The sequence below is a fragment of the Pleurodeles waltl genome, chromosome 7 (genome assembly GCF_031143425.1).
Source record: "Pleurodeles waltl isolate 20211129_DDA chromosome 7, aPleWal1.hap1.20221129, whole genome shotgun sequence".
NCBI classification, from domain to species: Eukaryota; Metazoa; Chordata; class Amphibia; order Caudata; family Salamandridae; genus Pleurodeles; species Pleurodeles waltl.
In genome coordinates, this window is record NC_090446.1 from 1,428,153,506 (window position 1) to 1,428,170,581 (window position 17,076).

The window sequence follows — 17,076 nt, forward strand, 5'->3', positions numbered from 1 at the left end:
GACCGGGGGAAGTGGATAAGGATGTAGCGGCGGTTGAGACCGATGCCCAGTCTCTATTGATTGATCAGACAGGGCAGCAGCAGGAGGGTCGAGTATAGTTAAAACCACTGCTACTTTCTCTGCCAGAAGAGATGGGAAAGAGTGAAGGAAGTCTTCAAGGATCAATGAAGAGACGCAATCCTGGAGCAGATACCTCTGTTGGGGAAAGGGGGGAGGGCGAACAAAACAAAAAGAGATGATCCTCTTGACTCTGGGGATAATTTATTTCCCTAACAGACAGGTCGGACTCTTGTGACTCTCTCCTCGGAGATGTTGCTGATGTGCACTCTTTAAACTGAAGCTGGCTCTATGAGTATGTTGGAGGAGCATGAGGAATCATGTATAACTGTTTTGGCCGGGACAATTAAACGTAAGAAAAGGCCAAAAAGACATGTGGAGAAGGGGGGTCATGCTCCATGCTCATTGAAATGGGACTACTCTGCAACACAGCATGTAAATACAGAGGCTTAGGGGGAGCAATCTGTACTTTCTCCCTCGGACGTCAGGCGTCCAAGCCCGACTTATGCAGTGGAAGAGACCTCACTGAGTCTTATATATGAGTCTATCAAACAGTGCCAGGAAGAAATGCACAATAATAGTCAGAGGGCACAAGTGGCTACTAAAAAGCTGCAAAAGGCAATAAGGAAAATCAGCAAAAGGTGCAGTGAGACTGGGGAAAGGATATCTGCCATAGAAAATCGCACCATTGCATTGGAAGCAGACTCGGGGCACTGAAAGGCCGAACAGAAGGTAATGAGTCCCAACTGCCTGATGTGCTTTGGAAAATTGAAGATTTTGAGACTCTTCATAGGAGGAAGGGGTGGAAGATGGGATTGTATGGTCCTTAATTACTTCTGCGCTTAAGGGGACTTTTACAGAACTGAATTGGGAGGTGAAGGTACAGGGGGTTCGTCACTTCCTCATGATGTTAAAAAAGGCATGGCTGTCACAAGATGGTGCCAGTGGACCGCCAAGAGCAGTGCTAGTTTATTTTGGGAACTTTTTGTTGTGACAAATCATTTTTGAAAAGGCTCAACCTGTTGCTGAGTGAACTTTCAGTGGCCAGGCTATCTTCACAAGACCTGACTTCAGCCATGTGACGTTCTAGAGGAGATGGAGACTGCAGCAGCTAATAAAACCCTTCCAGAATGCAGGGGAGTTTTTTTGATTAGCTATGCTCAGCTGAAGGTTAAATATGGGTAATATTCAGGGTACTTTGCACACATTCACATCAGAAATTAAAGCCAAAGAATATTTTAATGAATTGATTTCAGGACGTTAGGTCAGAGCATGTCAGGATATCACACCACATTATTGATTATTTTTCAGTCACCTTTAATTTGCTTACAGACTGCAAGATAGATAAGTTTCGGAGGGTCATGTCTGACCACAACCCACTAGTTTTTAGAGATCTGGGTGGAGGACCAGAAGAGGACAGAGTACAATTGGTTCGTTAGAGGTAGCATTGCAAGGGGAATAGGATTATATCCATCATATGAATATTTGGATCCCAGAGTTTTTTAAGTTTAACAGAGGAAGTGCTTCATCCAGGACAGTTTGATATTCCCTTTAAGGCTGGTGTCAGGGGGTGAGATGCTCAGCTTCAGCCTGAATGGACAAAAAAAAAACAGAAGCAACATCTCATGAAATTGTATAGAGTATTGGGGAGGCAGAGGACCACCTCATTTCTGTGACTGTAGTAGGGTTGATTTGAATAGGGCTCAACATACAGGACTGTAATTAGCGGTATTTTATCTAAAAGTGTGGCTGAGAAATATTTAGCCTGTGTTAGAAATCGCCGCATCGCAGAGGTATGCACGCTTGTCCAAGTAGGGACCACATTCCTAGTCAGGGTAAGTCACAACACAATCCAAATTATCCTGTGACCACCCTCTGGTAGCTTGGCACTGAGCAGTCAGGCTTAACATAGAAGGCAAAGTGTAAAGTATTTGTGCAATAAATCATACAATAACACAGTGAAAATACCAAAAATACACCACACAGGTTTAGAGAAAGAGGGAATGTTTATTTGATTAAAATAAGGTAAACATGACAAAGACCTAATAAACACACGTTGAAATATCTCTTTTAAAAGGTTTAAAAGATTCTTAATCCTTAGAAATCAATAGTTGTTTCTTTGTTACACACAGTACCAGGGATGTGTCAAAAATAACGATGCAAGGAGACTACAGAGGAGGAGATGTGTTAAAAATTATGGTGTTACATCAGATTTTCTGGCACAGCACAAACGATGTGTTGTTTTTTCTGCGTTTGTGTCGTTTTTCAGGCTCACAGTCTTGGTTCCTCCTCGGGGTGCGGGGATATTTTGATGCCCAGGGACGATGCATTCAAAATCCTTGACATGCTGGGTGAAGGAGCAGGGGCTGCGTCGATCCAGTAGGCAATGCGTTGAATTTTCCATCGCAAGGCAGGTGCTGCATCAAATTCTCTATCATTAAGTCTGGGCTGCGCTGTTCCGGTCAGCAGTGAGGCGATTTCCTAGCTACGATGCAGGGTTTGCATCAATTTCTGCAGGTGTTGCATCGATTTCTGACGCACAAGAAGTTTCATGAAGTCTTTGTTGGCCCTGAGACTTCAGAAACAGGAGTCAAGCTCAATCCAAGTCCTTGGAGAGCACTTCAGGAGGAAGGCAGAGTCCTTCCAGCAGAGAGGCCAGCAGGGCAGCAAGCAGAGCAGCAGTCCTTCTCAGCAAAGCAGTCCAGTTAAATCCTTTAGGCAGCAAGGCAGTTCCTCTGACAAAGTGCAGGTGTAGGTCAGAAGTGCCTGATCTGGTGGGGTTAGAGACCCAGTTTATGTACACAAAACACAAGTTCCCCTTTCAGTCCAGTCCTGTCCTTTGTGTGAGGGCAGGCCATTGGCCTCTGAAAGTGTGAGCCCCTCCACCCTTTCTGCCCAGGAAGAACCATTCAGTATGCAGATGAATGCAGTGGTGACTGAGTGTCCTGTGTTTCTGGTTGTCTGGGTGGAATACACTAGAGGAGCTGTCAACCAGCACAAACAAGACGTGGATTGGAGACAGTCTGTAAGGCACAGATGTTATTAAGTGCAGAGAAATTCCCACTTTCTAAAAGTGGTATTTCTAAAATAGTAATATTAAATTCAGCTTCACCAGTAAGCAGGATTTCCTGTTACCATTCTGACAATACCAAACAAGAAATTGCTACTCCTTCCAGATCAGAATCTACCACTTACGAGTATATGAGGGCAATTCTAATGCTAGTCTATGAGAGTAGCAAGCCTCACAGTAGTGGAAAACGAATTTAGGAGTTTGTCAGTACCAGGACAAATAAACCGTGTCCTGCTTTTTACCTGCATAGCACCCTGCCCTGTGCCTTACCTAGGGCCTAACTCAAGGGTGACCTATATGTAGCAAAAGAGGTGTTTACAGCTTAGCAAGAAGTTTTAAATGCCAAGTTGAAATGGCAGTGAAACTGAACAAACAGGTCTTGCAATGGCAGGCCTCAGACATTGTTAAGCGACTACTTATGTTGGATGCACAATAAGTGCTTTAGGCCCACTAGTAGCATTTCATTTACAGGCCCTGGGCACAAGCAGTGCACTTTACTAGGGACTTACAAGTAAATTAAATATACCATTTGGGTAGAAATGGATGTTATCATGTTTAGGGGAGAGAACGCATGCACTTTAGCACCGGTTAGCAGTGGTAAAGTGCACAGAGTCCTAAAACCAGCAAAAACAGTGTCAGAAAAGTGGATGGAGGAAGGCAAAAAGTTGGGGGATGACCACCCTAAGGCTTTCAAGTCTAACAGCCTGGAAACAGGAACATTATGAATTTAGTGAGCAGTGAGTCGCCTTCTGGTGGTCTGTGTAGGAAAGTACCCTCTTTTTGGCAAGAAACCTCAATTTCTGCCTGATGTCAGTGTGTTTTTGACTGCGTCACTGGGATCCTGCTAGTCAGGACCCCAGTGCTTATGGTTTATGGCCTCCTTGTCAGTGTGTTTCACTGTTTTCTAAATTGTCACTGGAGTCCTGCTAATCAGGACCCCAGTGCTCATGCTCTCTCTGTTTCCAAATGTGTCACTACATACTGGTAACTCACTATTTCACTCCAAATTGGCATACTGATCACCCCTTATAAGTCCCTAGTATATTGTACCTAGGTACCAAGGGCATTGGGGTTCAAGGGGATCCTTATGGGCTGCAGCATTTCTTTTGCCACCCATATGTAGCCCATGCAAAGGCTTCTACAGGACTGCCTTTGCAGCCTGTGCGAAATTTCACAGGCATTTTCACTGCACCAGGTAATTTATAAGTCACCTATTTATCAGGTCCTTCAACTCTGAAGGCTGGATGCAAAGTACCCGTGCAGAGGTACCCCCGTGTCGTGCAGGCCCCCTTTCCCAGACTTTGTGAGTGCGGGGATGCCATGTTAAGTGTGCACTGGACATAGGTCAATACCTATGTCGAGCTCCACATTGGTAACTCCAAATTTGGCCTAACAAGGGGTCTAACAACTGGGAATTGCACTCAGATAGTGATTCCAGCATTGGTTGCACAACCCCATGCACTCTGGGGGCTCCACAGTGGACCCCCAGTACTGCCATAGCAGCCTTCTGAGGTTTTCCAAGCAGCCCCAGCTGCTGCCACCTCACAGATAGGCTCCTGCCCTCCTGGGTCTTGAGCAGCTCAATTCCAGGAATGCAGAACAATGCATTTCCTTTAGGAGAGGGGTGTTACACCCTCTCCCTTTGGAAACAGGTGTTACACTGGAAATGCTTTGAAGAGCATAGATGGTGCCTTTCTTGCATAACCCAGTCTATACCAGTTCAGGGACCCCTAGTCCCTGCTCTGGCACGAAACTGGACAAAGGAAAGGGGAGTGACCACTCCCCTGTCCATCACCACCCCAGGGGTGGTGCCCAGAGCTCCTCCAGAGTGTCCCTGTGTTTTGCCATCTTGGATTCCAAGGTGGTGAGGCACTCTGGGAGCATCTGAGTGGTCAGTGCCAGCAGGTGACGTCAGAGACCCCTACTGAAAGGTATTTACCTGGTTAGGTGACCAATCCCCCTCTGAGGGCTATTTAGGGTCTCTCCTCTGGGTGTTTTTTCAGAAATGGATTGCAAGACTCCAGCAGGAATCCTCTGCTTCCTTTACTTCATCTTCTACCGATGGATCAACAGCTGACTGCTCAAGGAACTCTACAAAACTACAACAAAGAAGCAAAAACAACTTTTGCAACATGGTATCTTCAGCTCCTTCCAGCAACTGCAACTGTTTCCAGGTTGTTCATCTTCTGAGGACCTCCTGTCCTTAGTCTGCACTAGAAGAACTGAAGGAATGCCCAGTGGAGTGACGGAGTCACTTCCCTGCTTCAGCAGGCACTTCTCTATAGCGATGACCGGTGGCTTGGGTGATTTCTCCAGATGACAGGCTTGGATCCAGCAACACAGGTGCTGGACTAAAGTGACTCCGACAGTCCGAACGTCCAGCTGTCCAACTTTGGTGGAGGTAAGGGCTTGCCTCCCCATGCAAGACAGTACCCCCTTGCACCACATGAATTGCAGTTGCCAAGGCTTGTGTGCGACCATCCAAGAAGTTCTTTGTGCACAGCACAGCTTGGACCCCCTGCACTCCATCCAGCGACGCATAGCTTCCTGAGTGGTTCTCTGTCGGCGTGGGAATCCTTTGTGTCGTGCTGCGTGGGCCTCCATTTGCGCCTTCTTTGTACCCGTGCTGTAGGACTTCTGTTTGCACTGCATGGTCTTCTGAGGGCTCTCTGAGTTGCTGAGAGCCCCCTCTGCCTGCTGCTCCTGGGTAAAGGCCACCATGTCCCTCCTGGTCCTAGGTTTGCGGAGCGAAGTTGGTGGGTGGGTAGTGTAGAAACTGAGGCAACGGTTGAGTTATTCGGGTCCCTTGTTGTGGAGGGCTTTGTGTGTGTGGGTGAGGAGCCGGAAGGTGATCCTTTTGTTGACGGAAAGCCAGTGCAGGTGTCTCAGGTGGGCGGAGATCTGGCTGTTGCTGGGTATGTCGAAGACGAGGCGGGCGGAGGCGTTTTGTATTCACTGAAGACGTTTCTGGAGTTCAACGGTGGTACCTGCGTATAGGGTGTTTCCGTAGTCGAGGCGGGTTGTGACGAGGGCGTGGGTCACAGTTTTTCTGGTGTCAGCGGGGATCCAGCGGAAGATCTTTCGGAGCATGCGGAGAGTGAGGAAGCAGGAAGATGATACGGCGTTGACTTGTTTGGTCATGGTGAGAAGTGGGTCCAGGATGAATCCCAGGTTGCATGCGTGGTCTGAGGGGGTTGGTGCGGTGCCAAGGGCCGTGGGCCACCAAGAGTCGTCCCAGGCGGTCAGGGTGTTTCCGAGGATGAGGACTTCCGTTTTGTCTGAGTTCAGTTTCAGACGGCTGAGTTTCATCCATTCTGGAACATCTTTCATTCCATCTTGCAGGTTGGTCTTGGCGCTGGTGGGGTCCTTGGTGAGGGAGAGTATCAGCTGAGTGTCGTCGGCGTAGGAGGTGATGTTGATGTTGTGTTTGTATGATATCGGCGAGGGGGCTCATGTAGACATTGAAGAGAGTCGGGCTGAGCGAGGAGCCTTGTGGGACGCCGCAGATGATCTCGGTGGGGTCTGAGCAGAACGGAGGGAGGTAGACTCTTTGGGAATGGTTAGAGAGGAAAGAAGTGATCCAGTCCAGGGCCTGTCTTTGGATACCGGTGGAGCGCAGGCGGGATATTAGGGTTCGGTGGCAGACGGTGTCGAAGGCAGCCAAGAGGTCGAGGAGGATGAGGGCGACTGTTTCTCCGTTGTCCATCAGAGTTCTGATGTCGTCTGTGACTGAGATGAGGGCGGTTTCTGTGCTGTGGTTTGCTCGGAATCCGGACTGGGAGGGGTCGAGTAGGTTGTTGTCTTCGAGGAAATTGGTCAGTTGCTTGTTGACAGTCTTCTCGATTACTTTTGCAGGGAAGGGGAGGAGCGAGATGGGGCGGAAGGTCTTCAGGACACTGGGGTCCGCCGTAGGTTTCTTCAGGAGGGCGTTGACTTCCGTGTGTTTCCAGCTCTCGGGGAAGGTGGCAGAAGCAAACGAGCTGTTGATGATAGTCTGGAGATGAGGGGCGATGATGTCGTCGGCTTTGTTGAAGATGAAGTGTGGGCAGGGGTCCGAGGGGGCACCGGAGTGGATGGTGTTCATGGTGACTTTGGTCTCCTCCGCGCTGATGTGGGTCCAGGCGTTGAGGGTGATGGCTGGGGTTGTCGGTTCTGTGGTGGTTGGCTGGGTCTGATGTCCGAAGCTGTCGTGTAGGTCGGTGATCTTACGATGGAAGAAGGTAGCGAGGGAGTTGCAGAGGTCTTGTGAGGGCGTGATGGAGTTGGAGTTGGCGTTAGGGTTGGAGAGCTCTTTGACGATGTTGAAGAGTTCTTTGCTGTTGTGAGTGTTCTTGTCCAGTCTGTCTGCAAGGAAGTTCTTTTGGTGGCGCGGATCAGCTGATGGTGTTCGCAGGTGGCGTTTTTGAGGGCAGACATGTTTTCTACTATGTGGTCTTTGCGCTAGGCTTTCTCGAGGGTACGGCAGGTTTTTTTGGATTCTTTGAGGGCGTCTGTGAACCATTGAGGTTTCCTGGTGCTGGTCTGTCTTGGGAGGCGTCTGAGGGGTGCGAGGTTGTCCGCGCAGTTGGTGATCCAATGAGTGAGGCTGAGGGCTGCGTTGTTGGGGTTGATGGAGAAGGTGGGTTGGTTGTCGCTGAGAGTGGAGAGAAGTAGTTCCGTGCGGATTTTATTCCAATGTCTGCGTGGGATGGGTTGTGTGCGGAGGTGGAGAGTCTAGCGTCTGAAGGTGAAGTGAACACATCTATGGTCGGTCCAGTGAAATACGGAGGAGTGTCTGAAGGATATATGGTTGCTGGTGGAGAAGATGGGGTTGCGCGTGTGTCCGGCGATGTGGGTGGGGGTGTTCTCTAGTTGCTTGAGACCGAGGTTGGAGAGGTTGTCGAGCAGGGTGGTGGTGATGGGGTCGTTGTTCTGCTCCAGGTGGAAGTTGAGGTCTCCGAGGAGGATGTAGTCCGGCGAGGCTACGGCGTGCGGGGAGATGAAGTCAGCGATGGATTCGCTGAAGAGGGCGCGTGGTCCAGGGTGTCTATAGATGAGAGTTCCTCTGAGGGTGGTCCTGGGGTCGGTGTGGATCTGAAAGTGCATGTGTTCGGCGGCGAGGGGGGTGTCTTCGGTGGAGGTGGTGACGTTGATGGAGTCCTTGAAAACGATGGCGTTTCCTCCACCGACTTGGTTGGTTTGGTCTCTCCTGGTGATCTTGTAGCCATTAGGGATGGCTATGGCGATGTCAGGGGCCGAGGAAGCGTTCATTCAGGTCTCAGTGATGAAGGCGACGTCCGGTGCGGTGGAGTCCAGGAGGTCCCATAGTGGTCCTCACCGGTGGTTCTTCTTTTCCACCTTCATCCGGGTTAGCAGGGGCTTCTGTTCTCCCTGGACTCTTCAGTGCTTCTTGGACTTGGCTCTTCTGGTTCGTGCATTATCATCTATCACAACTTCTAGTGTGTTTTAGGAAACTTGCAGTGTTTTACTCATGCTTTCCTGGGCTCTGGGGTGGGGTCTATTACTTTCCTTTGGTATTTTCTTTGACTCCCAGTGCCCCTCTACACACTACAATTGCCTATTTGGGAAACCGACTTTCTCATACCACTGGTTTAGTATGTGGTTTGTGTTCCCCTTAGGCCCACTGTAAAATATTGTGATTTTCACTATTTACACTGTTTTCTTTCTGTGTACTTATCTGTTTTTGGTTACTAGTGTATATATTGTGTAATTTACTTATGTCCTGAGGGAGTATAGTCTCCAAAGTATTTTTGGCATTGTTTCACTAAAATAAGGTACTTTTATTTTAGTAACACCGAGTATTGTCTGTCATGTGTGTGAGTACTGTGCGACTACAGTGGTATTGCAAGGGCTTTGCATGTCTCCTAGTTCAGGGGAAACATCCCCAACCACGACTCCTGAACAACGATGTTGTGAACAATGAAAGCAGAACAATGCTTTGGTTAGCCATAACTTCATTGTTCTGTGCCTTAACCACGCATGTGCTGAACAACGCACCTGCGTGGTTAAGGCACAGAAGAAGGGAGTCGGCTTTGTCAGAGGATATGATCAGGTAAGTATAGCTGGGGCAGTTTTAGGGACGGAGGCGGGTATTTTTAGTTTTTAGGGGCAGGAGTTGGGGTTCAGGGTAGTTTAAGTTTTATGGGTGGTCGTGGTAGTTTTAGGGATGGGGGTTCGCTGTAGTTTTAGGGTGTGGAGGGTTGGGGTATTTTTAGTTTTTAGAGGCAGGGGTGGACGGTTGGGGTAATTTAGGTTTTAGAGGGGTTGCTGTAGTTTTAGAGGCGGGGTTGGGGGGTCGGGGTATTTTTAGCTTTTAGTGGTGGGGTGGGGGTTGTGGTAGTTTGGGTTTTAGGGGGTGAGGGTCACAGTAGTTGTAGGGGTGGGGGTCGGGGTATTTTTAGTTTTTAGGGGCAGGGGTGGGCGGTCGCAGTAGTTTTAGGGGCAGGGTGGGGGTTCGCTGTAGTTTTAGGGGTGGGTGAAGGGGTTGGAGTATTTTTAGTTTTTAGGGGTGGGGTGGGATTTGGTGTAGTTTAGGCTTTAGGGATTGGGGGTCACGGTAGTTTTAGGGGTGGGGTGGAGGGTTGCATATTTTTAGTTTTTAAGGGCAGGGGTGGGGGCTCAGAGTAGTTTAGGTTTTAGGGGGTGGGGGGTTGCTGTAGTTTTAGCAGTGGGAGTAGGGGGGTTGGGGTATTATTAGTTTTTAGGGACGTGGTGGGGGTTTGGGTAGTTTAGGTTTTATAGGGTGGGGTCACAGTAGTTTTAGGGGTGGGGGTTGCTGTAGTTTTAGGGGCGGGTTGGGGTATTTGAAATTTTTAGGGGCAGGGTGGGGGGGTCAGGGTAATTTAGGTTTTTAGAGGAGTTGCTGTAGTTTTAGGTGCAGGGTTGAGGGGTCGGGGTATTTTTAGTTTTTGGGGGTGGGGTGGGGGTTGTGGTAGTTAAGGTTTTAGGAGGTGGGGATCACAGTAGTTTTAGGGGTGGGGGTGGGGGGGTGTAATATTTTTAGTTTGTAGGGGCAGGGGTTTGGGGTCGCGGTAGTTTTAGGGGCAGGGTGGGAGTTCGCTGTAGTTTTAGGGGCAGGTGAAGGGGTTGGAGTATTTTTAGTTTTTAGGGGTGGGGTGGGGGTTGGCGTAGTTTAGGTTTTAGGGGGTGGGGGTCACAGTAGTTTTAGGGGTGAGGGTGGAGGGTTGGGTATTTTTAGTTTTTAGGGGCAGGGGTGGGGGGTCGGAGTAGTTTAGGTTTTGGGGGTGGGGGGCTGTGGGGTAGGGAGGTTGGGGTATTTTTAGTTTTTAGGGGCATGGTGGGGGTTTGGGTAGTTTAGGTTTTATGGGGTGGGGGTCGCAGTAGTTTTAGGGGTGGGGGTTTCTGTAATTTTAGCGGCGGGTTGGGGGTTGGGGTATTTTACATTTTTAGGGGCAGGGTGGGGGGGTTAGGGTAGTTTAGGTTTTAGGGGGTGGGAAGTCGCAGTAGTTTTAGGGGCGGGTGGTGGGTATTTTTTAGGGGCAGTGGTGGGGGATCGGGTAGTTTTAGGGGCAGGGGTGAGGCGTCACATATTTTTAATTTTTAGGGGGTGGATGGTCAAGGTAGTTTTAGGGTTAGGGTAGTTTAGGTTTTAGAGGTGGGGGTTGGAGGTAGTGGTTGAATTGTTTTTAGGGGTGGGGTGGGGGTTGGGGTATGATTGTTTTAGGGGTGGGGGAGTCACATGCTGGAAAAATCATTGTTAAGGCATTTGTGGTAAAGGCATTAATGGTAACAACACGGTCCTTGTTTCGACCATATTGTTTAGGCATTCATGGTTCCGACTCCTATTCCTAGTTCAGCCTTGGCTTCTCTGCCTACAGCTACCTCAAGTCAGCCTGGCTTCTAGACACTGACTACATTTCACTAATAAGGGATAAGTGGTCCTGGTATAAGGTGTAAGTACCTCTGGTACCCACTACAAACCACGTCAGCCTCCTTCAGTCTGAACTAGAGAGAGTGGGAGTCAAGTTGAAATTTCTGAAATTAAAGATGATCAGGGAGACCTGCTCGCAGGTCAGAAAATATTTTAGGATGTGTTTTGAGCATACTATGATGGGCTGTACTGAAAGGAAGTGCAGCAAAAATGTGGGAAGTATTTCGGGACCTTTCCAGTATATCAAATAAGAAGTGAAGATTGTGATTTTTTGAATGCCCTGATGTGGAAAAGTCAATGTCAGCTGCTCTTAAGTGTTTGGCATCTACGAAAGCGGTTGGTCCTGATAAAATCCTGCTGGAATTTTATGAAAAAGACTTTCAGCAATTGGCCCTGACTTTGTGGAACTATTTTTAGGCATACAAAAGACTGAGGCCTTCATTAAGAGCTTGGCAGTCTTATGTCCTCCAAAGTCAAGGTGGCGATCTGACCTCTGCCACCACCATGATCATGGATCCCGATGGGTTAACGCTGGTCGGAGTCATGGTCAGCAACAGCAGCGCTGAGTTCAGCACCACTGTGCTGATTACAAGTCCACTTTCTGCCAGCCTTTTTATGGCGGAGTCCCTGCCATTAAAAGGTTGGCAGAAAGGCAGTGCAGGGTACCCCTGCCCAGCACCCTCAGAATGCACACTGTCAACTATGGCAGACAGTTCACATTCCAAGGGTGCTGGGGGCTCCCTATGTGCAATGCCATTGGCCTTGGCTCCCTGAGGAGTCGCGCGAATGATGCAGCACTGTTTCCACCAGGCTGACCATCAGAAATCTCCTAATATGGAGGTTTCCACCGTTCATCCAGGTGGAAACATTGTAATTGGGGCAGTGGGAAGACCTCTAGCTCTGCTATGGCCTCCTTTAAACGGGTGTCGCAGGCCAACAGTCAGCTCGCCAAACCCGTAATGAGGTCCTGAATCTGTTCCAAAATCTTGGGATTCAACAAATATTCTGGTTTTCTAAAAGAAGGGGAAACCCCCACTGGAGCCAGGATCATATAGACCAATTACTTTGATAAACAGCAACAAAAATCAATCAATCAGGGATTTGTAAAGCATGGCTACTCACCTGTGAGGGTCTCAGGGCGCTGGGGGAGGTAGGAGGAGGTGGGAAGGTGGGGGACTGCCTGGAGTGGATTTCGGAGGGTATTCCAGGTCTTGGCGGCGATGAGGGAGAAGGATCCTTCTCCGACTGTAGATTTCCGGATGCGGGGGACATTGGCGAGGGCCTGGTCGGCGCAGCAGAGATTTCTGACGGGAGTGTAAAAGGAGAGTCTGTGGTTGAGGTAGGCTGGTCCAGCGTCATGTAGGGCCTTGTAGACGTGGGTCAGGAGCTTAAAGGTGATTCTCTTGCCGATAGGCTGCCAGTGTAGGTCTCTCAGAAGGGCAGAGGTTGATTACATTCCAATGTGTTGGCCTCAACACTCAGCCAAATTATAGGCAAGACTGTCTCCCTGTGGCAGCATGGCTTTATTCCAGGAAGAGAGACCACAGATCACGTCCACCGAGTGATAATGCTTTTTGATGCTGCAGCTGCCTTCTGAGACTGTATTGCTTTAATTTTACCGTTCACAGAAAAAGCGTTTTATAGGGTCTCCTGGAGGTATCTGTGGTAGGTGATTAGCTGGGTCAAGGTCTTATCAAGACTGTACTAGCTAATTCTAGAGTAAAGACGATGAGAGACCAATCTGATCAGTTTCAGATTCCGAAGGGCACGAGGCAGAGGTGCCCATGTTCCCCACTTCTGTTTGCTCTGTACATCGATCCCATGCTCAGGAAATTGGAGGCTAATGAACATATATACTCAATGCGTTTTTTTGGATTGGAAATAAAAAAGCTTGCATTTGCAGATTATATTTCGTTTTTCATGCTGGTCCAGGGGTTGGCTTTGAAGGAGGTAGGAGGTAGAACGAGAGGCAGTAAATTTTGGGGAATTTTGCAGATATTTGCTCAACCGATATGAGACTCATGTAGTGACCAATAGATATCCCCAGTTATTGAATTTGCACATTGTTGATAGAGCTTTATATCAGGGAGTCACTGTTACAGCTGACTTAGATCAACTGGTGGAGGTTAATCTTGCACTACTTATTGGGAAGGCCAGAAACAAACTGAAGAGATTGGATAATATTCCTTTGTCCATTGTGGGACACACTAGCATTATTAAAAGTTTATTTCTGCACAAAGTTTTGTACTTTTTTGGGGCTATCCTGCTTGAGTTTGAGAGTCATTGCTTTAAGCTATTAGATGAGCTTCCTTGCAGTTTCTTATGGTCAATTGCCAAGACCAGAAGGGTCCTTAAGTTTTTGACACTGCCCTGGGAGAGGTGGGGTGGGCTCCCAAATTTTACATTTTATTGGGCTGCAGTATTGCAATATGTGCGCTCCTTGCTCTGGGAATGCAACAAGGATAATTGAGTGGGCTACACAGCCCCCCGTCAATGCTCCATTGATCAGGGAAGTAGCCAGAGGATATTTTCTACAATAGGTTGAACCCAGCTATTTCAGGAAGATCCGATTAAAGACTCTACAGACTGCTGGCAAGATTTGGGTCACTTCCTGGAGGAAGTTAGGTTTAGGGGAACTGATGAAGTCGGTTGACTTTTAGACAGTACACAATTTTGAGCATATAACTGAGGGAGGCTGCACCCCCCTTTCACCTGCTCCCTCAAGCAATAATGTTTCTAGCACTTTATACCCACAGCCCATCACGTGACTGGGATGGTGGGGTATGGTAAAGCATGTAATCCTCTTTCTGGAGCCTATGATAGTTGTTTTTCGTATACTGCTATTCTCGTTTGCTGGGCTTGTGGGGTATGATACTGCACAAAAATCACTTTTAAGTATTAGTTACTGGTCTGGTGCTTATGGCTTGTTACTCCATTTTACCAATGGTTTGATTTTCGGTAAGATTCTTGATTAATTTTGCTGAAGATGTTTGGTGTCGGAGGGCAGAGATGTATGTCAGAAATGTATTTTACTCTTGTGTTTTTTAAAAGCAATAAAAATATTTAAAAAAGAAATCCAATTGGTAATAGAAAATATTCTACTATTCTATTCCATGCTCCCACATGTCTTTAGATGAAAATGGTACCTCACGTGTGTTTCGCCTGTGACAGGAAACAGCCCAAACCACAACATGGATGTGCCATATTTTTCTGCTAAGTGGATAGCTGTGAATTTTGAGCCCTAGCTCAGTGGCATTTAGAGAAACCGAGCAAACGTACACACTGTGGAAAACTAGATACTTTGGGAAATTCAAGATTGCCTGATTTGTGTGGCTCTCACCAGATGTTTTCTACCCAGAATCTTCTCATCTTTGTCATGGAAAGTTCTGTAATCTGTAGGGAGCCACAAATTTACATCCACATGGCATTCACAACAGTTTCCCAATACAAATGGTACATCTCGTCTGTGAGTAGGCCTAGTGCCCACAACAGGAAATAGCTCAGAACACAAGATGGATGCATCATATGTTTCTACTCAAAACTGACCCTTTTCTGCTAAGTGGATAGGTGTGGATTTTGAGTCCTATCTCTTACCTTAACCATTCTGTGCCTCTGACTGTCTCTAAATACATGTCTGGGGTAGATGACAGTTGGGCTCTGTGCATTCACTTAAGACAGACACACATATAGGCAGCTTTGGTGTGACATTTGCATCCTAATGGCCGATAACCTGGCTGATGGATCTGTTTTGGGCTAGATGGGAGAGAGGAGCTGACACCTACGCTGGAATAGGGTTGAGCTTCTTATCACATAAAGAATTGAATACTACCCCTGTAGGGAAGGAAGGGACCTTGTGATCTTCAAAGGCATTTTATGAAATCTCCACTGCTTCAAAGACACATTTTGGTATATGTAGTGGACCCCAAACCCAACCAAATCAGTTCACTTAGGGGTCCCAAGGAGATTCCACCAAGGAGAGAAGCTATGCTACTAAGTGAGACTGCCACTTTTCTATTTGCTTTGCTGTGCTGGCCTGCTGATTGCTGTGCTGCCAGGAGGAACTGCCACTTTGCATCTTTGTATCTTCACAGACTCGAGCAGCTGAGCCCCATGAGAATGCATGCACTGTCTGCTGCCAAGTGCCAATACTGCCAGATCCCACATCAAGACACTGTCAGGAGCCCGTTGCTCCAGCCACCGTGTTCAGCATCTTGCAGAGTGACCTGCGCTTACCTATCCTAAACAATTCTACTGCATGAACTGACTGAGGTCAGCACAATTCCATTGAAGCAGACAGTAAGAGTAGGGCCTACTGTGGGCCTCTGCCTGGCAGAGGGGTGGTTAAGGGACTATGTTGCTGTGCCAAGCCAGAAAGAGAGTATTTGGCAAAAGAGGGGGAGAACAACATCTGCACTAGAAACTATGCCATGCAGCCCCAGGCTATCAGAGAAGGAAAAAAGGATAGAGTGAATAGTCACCTTGAAGCATATTGGACTCGCACCCGTACATAAGGTATTAGAGGCATTTTGTGATTTGTGTCTTACAGTAGCACAAAGCACTTTTCTTTCCTAAAAATACATTTTTGGATGGACAACCACATTGTTGTGCTGCTGGGAGCACGTTTGAGTGCTCAGCCTTTTGTACCCCACACTAACCTACCTGAAAAGCGTGTAGCTTCTCACCATTGCTGTCACTGAGAGTCAAGTGCTGAAATTTGAGACCTACAGCAGGATGGACCCAAGGACAGCAAAGTTAAACAACCCTAGACACCCATGGCTGAGGTCCAGTTGTCCCTGCCTGCCCATGACCACCAAAATGGGATTTTACATCATGTCTGAGTTGATCTCTAAGCATAGGTGTCTCAGTCGCAAGCCTGAAGGTCTATCAATCCAGCTGACCTTCAGGTACTGGGAGAATATAATATGCTTTGCCAGTGGTCATGGACTGTCTTGAGGTAGGTGGAAAATCCCTGCACAATCAACTACTGGAATCTAATAGAGTTAGATGAGATTGCATCTAATAATTAGCATGACCCTAGTATTTAACCAAAAATATATGTTTTTTGGATGTCATAGGGAACTAGTATAACATGCACACCTTTGAAAGGATCGTTATTTAAGAAGTGACCATTGTGCATTCTGCATTGTTTTGCTGCCTTCTCCATTCTACAGGTTCAACAGTTGCTAGGATTGCAGGTATAAGTCTTTTAAAGTTGTGATTAGCATATCAAACTGAAAACCATCTCTGTAGGATGACATACAAGGACTATCCAGGTGGGAGAAGCAGCCGACTAAGTAACTACTTGAGAGTATGGTTGAGGTGTTGACAAAGGCATGTCAAACATATGCAATCTCTCAAAATTATAAATAGAACTTCTTTTTTAAACAGCAAATGATGTCACACTTTGTTCCTAAACACTGTATCCGGGTTTGTTATTACTCAGTTCTCTCATCTCATAGGGACTGAAGACTATGTTGGCCTTGCTGAGATTTGAACTCAAGACCACTACGCTTTGCATTGTGGTTAGCTCTTTTGAGTGTAATTTTAAAATGTTGCCTATGTCAGAATAGTTTTGGTGTTGTGCATGAAGGGTAGCCGGGATGATCCTTTTACAACATGGTGAGCTTGTACCTGTCCTTTATTGTGAACATAAGCAGAATATTGGTTACTTCAGTGAGGTTGCCACTGTCTGATATTGGTCTGGTAGTGTTTAAGGTTGGATATCTGAATGGACAAGAATGCACCACATATTTCTTAAAGGGTAGAACAGGCAATACTGGTGTTATTCTTGAATGGAGAGTCCCATTTTGCATACAATACAAAGTGTTACTTGGGTGCAGGATAGTTAAATGCCGTACATTTCCCTGTGGATAAAGCAGAATACTTTGAAGGAGAACCATCTTGCGGTGGACAACAGATAGAGCGCTCAAATGACTGGAGTGATTTGGTTATATAGGAATAGATGTAGTAGTTGTCACTGAATTTTCTGAGGAAAACTTGAAAGAAAAAAATGTGGCACAGGATTAGGATGATGAGGAAGGCACATTTGGCAACTTGT